Source organism: Herpailurus yagouaroundi, unplaced genomic scaffold (genome assembly GCF_014898765.1).
Source record: "Herpailurus yagouaroundi ecotype Mexico unplaced genomic scaffold, PumYag 162, whole genome shotgun sequence".
In the NCBI taxonomy this organism is placed as follows: Eukaryota; Metazoa; Chordata; class Mammalia; order Carnivora; family Felidae; genus Herpailurus; species Herpailurus yagouaroundi.
The window spans coordinates 55,731,447-55,739,369 of NW_024412403.1; the positions used below are offsets into that span (position 1 = coordinate 55,731,447).

The 7,923-nt window shown below is 38.2% G+C and overlaps 1 protein-coding gene across 9 annotated transcripts in view; it reads right to left on the reverse strand.

The window, feature by feature from the left end:
* The window catches only part of CD47 (CD47 molecule), a 54,819-nt gene that overhangs the window by 41,175 nt on the left and 5,721 nt on the right, over nucleotides 1-7,923 (reverse strand). The gene's annotated exons all lie outside the window — the stretch shown is intronic.

Below are 7,923 nucleotides of genomic sequence, written 5' to 3' on the forward strand. Positions count from 1 at the left end.
TAAATGCTGTCAATAAAATCCAAAGCAAAATTGACCTGGATAAGCCATAACTTTAATAACCCTTGTACTAATTAATAAATAAAAGTAGTCCAAATATACCACTCTACTAGCTGTTAACTACTAGCTCCATCCCTACAAACATTTATTAAAACAAAAAACCTATCACCTAGTAAAATTATCTGATTTGGGTTTTCTCTCTTTTGTGTATTGCTTTCTGATGAAACATCAAAGTGAAGAAAAGATTTAAAATAGAGCAAATAAAAGCACATAGGCAATTAACATGAATAAGTAAATTCTGATATGCCTATAGCAGTCTATATCAGATAGGAATAGGTAAGTATAACCATCAGTGATACAAGACCTACAGATAACAAATGAAATGGTGAAATTATTTTATATAAAATGCCAAAAATACTGGACTTCACAACCTCTGTAAATACAGACCACCAACTGAAACCATCTCATACCACAGTCCTGAAAACAGCTATTATGTGTTGCTGACAGGGCTCAATACATGGTGGTCACAGCACACAAGTTTAGCTCAGAAATGTACAAATTCAATAAACATTTATTGAGAATTACCTGACCTGAAATATTTTGATAGGATGAGAGGATACAATGATGGGGGGGGGGGGCCCAAAAAAAAAAAAAAAAAAAAAAAAAGCAAGAATTATCTTTTAGAAGCTTTCGATTCTCACTTGGAAGAATGATACATACTTTTTGTAACACAAGGTCCTAAGTGCTATCCTTTGGTATGAAGAAAGTGCTATAGATGGGCAGGAGTGTAACCAGTCTTACAGATGTCTAAGAAAATTTGCATTGCTACCAAGGAAACAACAGAAGACTGTCATAGATGCCACCCATCTCAAGTCTTCAATCTTTTATCTTTCTATATATGCTACGTAAAGCCTCTGTCCTTTGCAACAACTCTTAAATCACTCTTCTTTTGCAGGAGCTTATCATATACTCTCCAAAGGAACCCTATTACTTTTTTTAATTTAAAAAATTTTAATGTTTGTTTATTTTTGAGGGGGGGAGGGGCAGAGAGAGAGGGAGACAGAGAATCTGAAGCAGGCTCCAGGCTCTGGCTGTCAGCACAGTCTGACATGGGTGGGGCTCAACATAACAATCCTCGAGATCATGACCTGAGCTGAAGTCTGATGTTCAACTGATTGAGCCACCCAGGTGCTTCAGGAGCCCTATTTCTTAGAGTCCTTCACATGAGAAGCCAGAAGCTTCCAATACTTCCCACTTATAAATTTACCTACAACCCCAACTATCCACAACCCCCTCACCTTCCTCCTCTTCAGAATTGCATCCCTTCACCTGTTAGTTTTCATTTCTGGCTCCACACCCACTCATCTCCCTAAGGACTTCCCCTAACTGATTATCAGCCTCCTACATCCTTTATGCCATCCACATAGGGTTTTTTGTAATACTTTAAAAAATGCTTAAATATTAGTCAATGTTTAAAAAATCATTCATCTCTTCCCTAGCATCCTAAAATAATCTAAATGCATTTCTTCACCTCCCATTCACTTCTTAAATCTCTGCCACCTGGCCTCTACCTCTTCTTCACTATAATAGTTCTTGCCAAGCCCTAATAATCCCAAGTGAAAAACTGAATGTGCACAGTTTTCTCTGTATCTTGACTACTCTATAGTTCCTCAGCCAGTAGGCAGCTCCTTTCTTGCTCTTGTCCCTTGGCCTCTGCGATAGCTCCTGATTCTGAATTTCCTCCTACTGCTTTGTCCACCACACTTCATCTTTCTTTCTTTATTGAAATCTATTCCTTGACTCACAATAAATATCAGTGTTCCTCAGAACTTCATAACCAGCACTGCCCACCTTCCTCCCAATGCCCCAGGTCCAGCATTCTCCTTAATCCACAGTTTTAACATCTACACACTTTTTGTTTAACCAAGCCCCAACTTTCTCAACTGCAGACCTGGAAAGCCAACACTCTGCTGTGCACCTCCACTTGAATGCACTATACTTAATTTAAAATTTGGACAACATGTCCAAAAGCCTATTTACCCTCTTCCTATCCCCCTCCCAAATACTCACCATCCAAAGTATTTTCTATTACCTATTCATCAACAAGACCTGGACCTAGTAAGAATCATGCTAGATTTCTCCCTCTCTTTAGCCATGAAAAATTCTTGATAGGCTCAACCTATTATTTAATGGTTCCTCAATCCAATGTCTGTTGTACGAATTAGACATTTATCATCTTTCTTTTGAGATACTGCCGTAACCTCTTGACTAGCTCCTTACCTCCAGCCTCAGTGTTTTCCCATCTTAGCCTCAATGTATTTTCCACAGTTCCCAAAATAACTGTTCTAAATGCAAATGTGCACTCTTTTGCCTAATACACTTTAACAACACCCCCCGCCCCCTTCAAGCTAAATTCTAAGTGCATTATCATCGAATGCAAACTAGATCCTTCAAGATCCTGTCCAGCCCCACCTCCTGTACTCTCTCATTTCCAAACTAAGCTCCAATCATAATGACCTCTTACAATTCCATGAATCTGCAAATGCCCTCTCATCCCCATACCTCTGCACATGCTGGCAAACGTGTACAGGTAAGAGTACACACTCTGAGGTCAGACCTTGGCTCAAGACTTAGCACTTTATACTTGTATAACCTTTGGCACGTTTTTTAACCTCTGTACCTCAGTCTCGTCATCCAGAAAATGTGTAGTGACAGTGTATACATCATAGAGATTTTAAGACTTAATGAGATAATAAATATTAGGTTCTTAGTGCAGTGCTTTTGCATACATAGGAAATGTTCAATAAATGGCAGCTATAGTCTGCTACTTTTGGTTCTTCCTACTAAAACACAATGGAGATGTTCAGTCCTGTCCTCCCCTCCTTCCCTACCACTACTCAGTCGTATTCATCCCCTCCTTATTGCTCATACTGCCCCCTGTTCAAGTTTTGTCACTGCACTCAACTATTGAATCCTGCAATTACTGTTTTCCTTAACCGAAATCTCCATTAGTCTCAGAAGTTAGAGAAACAATGAACAGTGTCTTCATTTGGTATCCTATATATGGATCCAGGGTCCAACAAATACAAAGCAATACATTCCCTATGAATGTAAAACAATGTAAAGTATGAATTCCAAGAAATCAAAATCTAAACACTGTAGCAAAAAGGATTCACTCTTCTTTCATATGTCCAGTGAATCTTCCACTGCTTCTCACTTCAATAGACATCATTATGGAATTGAGAAGCAACATAGTTTAGCGGACAATCTGGAACAAGTCAGTTGCAAACTGCATGGAAGAGTTTCTTAAGAATTACACGAATGTAATGATCTTCCTAGAGGATGGTATTTAAGCTAGGTCTTGAAGGAGGAGTAGGAACGGTATAGAAAAGGAAGGGCTTTTCAGGCAGAGTATGTAACATACACAGAGGAATAAGGAAAGTGGGTAACAGGAGGCAGAAGATTATTCAAGTGAACACTAGGAACAAGGGATGGTAAAGAAATACTGTAAAGGCTTCCCTGCATGTCACTCTGAGGAGCTGGGACTGGATAATATAAGCAACAGCAAAACACTCAGGTTTACTTGCATTAAAAAAACAGTACAGGGGCGCCTGGGTGGCACAGTCGGTTAAGCGTCCGACTTCAGCCAGGTCACGATCTCGCGGTCCGTGAGTTCGAGCTCCGCGTCGGGCTCTGGGCTGATGGCTCAGAGCCTGGAGCCTGTTTCCGATTCTGTGTCTCCCTCTCTCTCTGCCCCTCCCCCGTTCATGCTCTGTCTCTCTCTGTCCCAAAAATAAATAAAACGTTGAAAAAAAAATTAAAAAAAAAAAAACAGTACAGTAGTATGAAGGGTAAACTGAGGACAGGAAGGGAGATAGGAAAGGAAGGCCCACTAAGAGATCACCACTGCAATAGTCCAGGTAATTGACACCTGGAGAGAAAGCCAAACATTACAGTAAAAATCTAATATAATCAACATATGTCGGATGTGGGAAACAAGGGGAAAGAGGAAAGAATTAAAGTTATTTACTAAGAGTATGTGTAACTCATTAGATTGTGGATTTTATTGAGAAAAGAGTTTTGGACATTTACAGGGGAATATTCTTTCTTTCTTTTTTTTTTTTTTTCCAACGTTTTTATTTATTTTTGGGACAGAGAGAGACAGAGCATGAACGGGGGAGGGGCAGAGAGAGAGGGAGACACAGAATCGGAAACAGGCTCCAGGCTCCGAGCCACCAGCCCAGAGCCTGACGCGGGGCTCGAACTCACGGAACGCGAGATCGTGACCTGGCTGAAGTCGGACGCTTAACCGACTGTGCCACCCAGGCGCCCCAGGGGAATATTCTTTCAATATTTAATAGGCTAGGTATTAAAGTACCTGCAGTAAAATGAAATGAGGATGTCCAATAGTTCCCAGGTCATATGGATCTGGATTTAAGAAGAAAGGTCAGAACTATTAATACCTGGGAATCACCAAGATAACAGCTGGAAAGTGAAAATTGTGAGCATAATCAAGATTGCCCAGAGAGTACTTGCAAAGCAAACAGCAGGAAGAAGAGAAAAAAATGTTGGAGGACACCAAGATTTATGGAAAAATCATTAAAGAGGAACAAATCAAGGAAGTGAGAAAAAGAAGTGAGAGCAGCAAAGAATACCACTGCAGACCACCAAAGAAGGGTCTTTATATGAACAAAATAGTTCTTAAATGGTATGAGTAAAGACAGCCTCTAGATTAAAAACTACATTATTAGCTTCTTTATCTACACCAATATCAGCAGACTAGTGGGAGCAAACATCATGCACTGGGAAGTGCATGGGTGGGAAGAAGGAAGAAGCAGTTATTTTTTTCAACAGATTTGGCAGTGTAAGAAAGCAGACAGAGAAAGCAACAGAAAGAGTCTGGAGAAGGGGACAAGGGCAAGGTTTTTTGGTTTTTCTTCTTTGTTTGTAATAGGGGGTAAAAGTTAAGCATGTGTGTAAGAAGCCAATGGAGAAGGAGAGATCTAAGATGAAAGATCTAAGACCAAAAGGGGTAAAACTTGAGCATGTGTGGAAGAAGCCAATGGAAAGGTAGAGATCTAAGATGAAAGAATTAAGCTGTCTGGGCAAGTCTCCAAGATGGTGGAAGTGAAAGAGCTGTAGACAGGTGAACCTTTCCTTGGAAAGGTGAATGGGTATACTTCTGAAACTGGGGGAGGGAGGAGAATGAGATGAAGGCCGCTTAAGATATTGCAGATAAGTTTAGTAATGGTGGGAGGGAAGCTGAGCGAGTCCACACCACACATCACTATTTTTTGCAGTAGAGTAGGAAGTTAATTATCTGCTTGAAATGGATGTTCAGGAATGGGGTAAGAAGCCTAATAGTCACTAAGGTAAATGAAGCAAAGCTCATGAGTAAAGACAACAGCTCAAAGTGAATCCTACCAGTTTTTGCCATTAGATCAAGCCTTTGGTATGAAGACCTGGAGTCTCAAACTGAATCGGGTTAGAATTAGGGTCAAAAAGGAGGATCTAGACAGCTCTCTCCCCAACAGAGACCAAAAAAGGCCTGGAGGAAAGTAGGGGTGTCCACAAGGTGTTCAGTAATCCCCCACTAGATTTAAAGTGGCCTTATAAGGACAGAAGTGGTCAACCTAGAATTGCAAGGGAGAGAAAGTTTCAAGTTAGTAACATCCAGAATTATGGGCTTCTCAAGCACTTAAAATATATTAAATGTCACCAGGAGATAAAAACAAACAAAATTTCCTATCCTTTATATACTACATTTTAAGTTACTGAGAAGCAAAAGATCTGAAATTTATCTGTTATACACAAGAGGGCCTTACAAAGTGCTTAGAGCATAGCATGGGCTCATATTTGCTCAAAATGGAGAAAGGAGTTTTGACAGACCTTGCAGTTGCCAAATGCCTTACCTTACCTTTTAACTGTAAGTGTGACATGTATTCAAATATGCACTTTTATTCTCTTAATCTCAAACTCTGGGGTTGACCAGATTCTGAGTCTTATATAACTGTTCCACAGATAGCAAATGTAATATTCAGAGTTTAGAACTCATAATTCCCATTTCAACTCTATGTAACTACAAGGAAAAGTCCTTAGTCTAGGTATATCAGGATCAAATTTCTTGGGTGCTCTATGTACTTTAGTACTACATGAGTTTAACAAAATCAATCCTACACTATTATTTTTGCTCTTTTGTCATGGAACTACTATCTGCACCAGGACACAAAGTAAAAGTAGCTTTATGACAACCCAAGAGTGCACTATATTAGTCTGAGTGAGACACAAGATATAAAAATATAGAGATTTTTATCTTATATAAAAAGGTAAGAGCAAAAACCTATAATATGGCTGAAATGGTTATAGGAAAATTATATCACAAAAAGAACATTAAAGTATTAAAAACAATGCCTATATAGCTATAGATGAACTAACATTCAGGAATACAAACTTGGTTTTAATAACATGAGTGATTACTGTGGACTTAGAATATTTATCAAACTTGGGAAAAACACCTATTTTTCTTCTTTAGAACCTGGTCTTTCAAATCTCCATTAACAGCTCAGTGGCAAAGATAAAACATCTGCCAAAATACAGATGACAGCATGAGCAAGTGTCCTAATGGTAGGCATTTAGTGTAATGCTTTAACACACTGCCTCTAGACTGCTGGGGAGGCCCCATAAATAAGTACTTTTAAATAGGCATTTACTTCCTTAAAATGGCAACTTGTGTTTAAAAGTAATACATTCTTTAAGAGAAAAGAAAACATTTTCATTTAAGCAAGACACGTTACTACCAGACGTAGATAATAAAAATGTTTTTTAATCAGTGTACCGTTGATTTTAAAAACTCACTTTGAACAAAGAAAAATCATTCAACCGCTGAAAAGACAGTTAATGTCCCTGCCATTATTTGAGTAAAGTTTTATTTGCCAGTTGCTGAAAACTACTGAAACTGCTGATGTGCTTTAAAAAAAAAAAAAAGTATAATTGGGCTTATAAGGGAGGGGGGAGGAAAGGAGCCTAGTAATTCATTCTGCATCTTGTAAACCAACAGGGGGGTGGCAGTTTGCCTGAAAGCAGATGAAAGGAGCATTTTAGATAACTTCTTTTACCACAAAGGTCAACTGAAACTGTAGTGTCTTCAAAAAAATGCCTTCGATTAACAGTCATCTATAAATGAAACTGAAAGCAAAATCAAACTTCAGTACAAATAAACCTATAAATACGTGACTTTCTTACTCATTTTGGATTCTAAACTCAGTCTCTTAAATACCCTGGTTGGTAATTACTCGTGTTCTGAGACTGTTAACATATCTTCATACATGTCCTTTTTAAAACCACATATTAAACACACACAAAATCTATTATATCTTATGACAAACACGATCACTTCTTGTTTTATAGTCAACAAAACTCAAAAGTATAATGCCTCTATCTTTTTTCCGGGTTATTAACTAACTACAATAAAATACTATAAATTGTGAATTCTGTGACTGTGGGGACTTGAGCATATTTATATTGTATGTAAATGAGTACCAATTACATGTGATCTTAACTATTATTAAATATGGCCTAACAAAAATCCTATCTCCAAAAGTACCATTATAACAGTTCTTTCCGATCTGCTTGAAAACAGGACCTCTGTTTTTAAAATACTATATGACTTACACTTCTTATTCTTCAGACTAGCTTTGATGCCAATGGTCTGAGTTATTGATATTTTATTACAAATTTGTAATTTGGTTCAACATGAAGGCTTCCTCATCCTACAACAGGTTTCTGAAAGCAGTATTATTTTAGGTATAGTAATAGTAATGGCAATAAGCCACTAATGATAACAAGAAAATACTACCTTATCTAATAACTCTTTAGATAATAAAGATATCATTAACAGCTCCAACAACCCAGGATGTTTCAGAGATT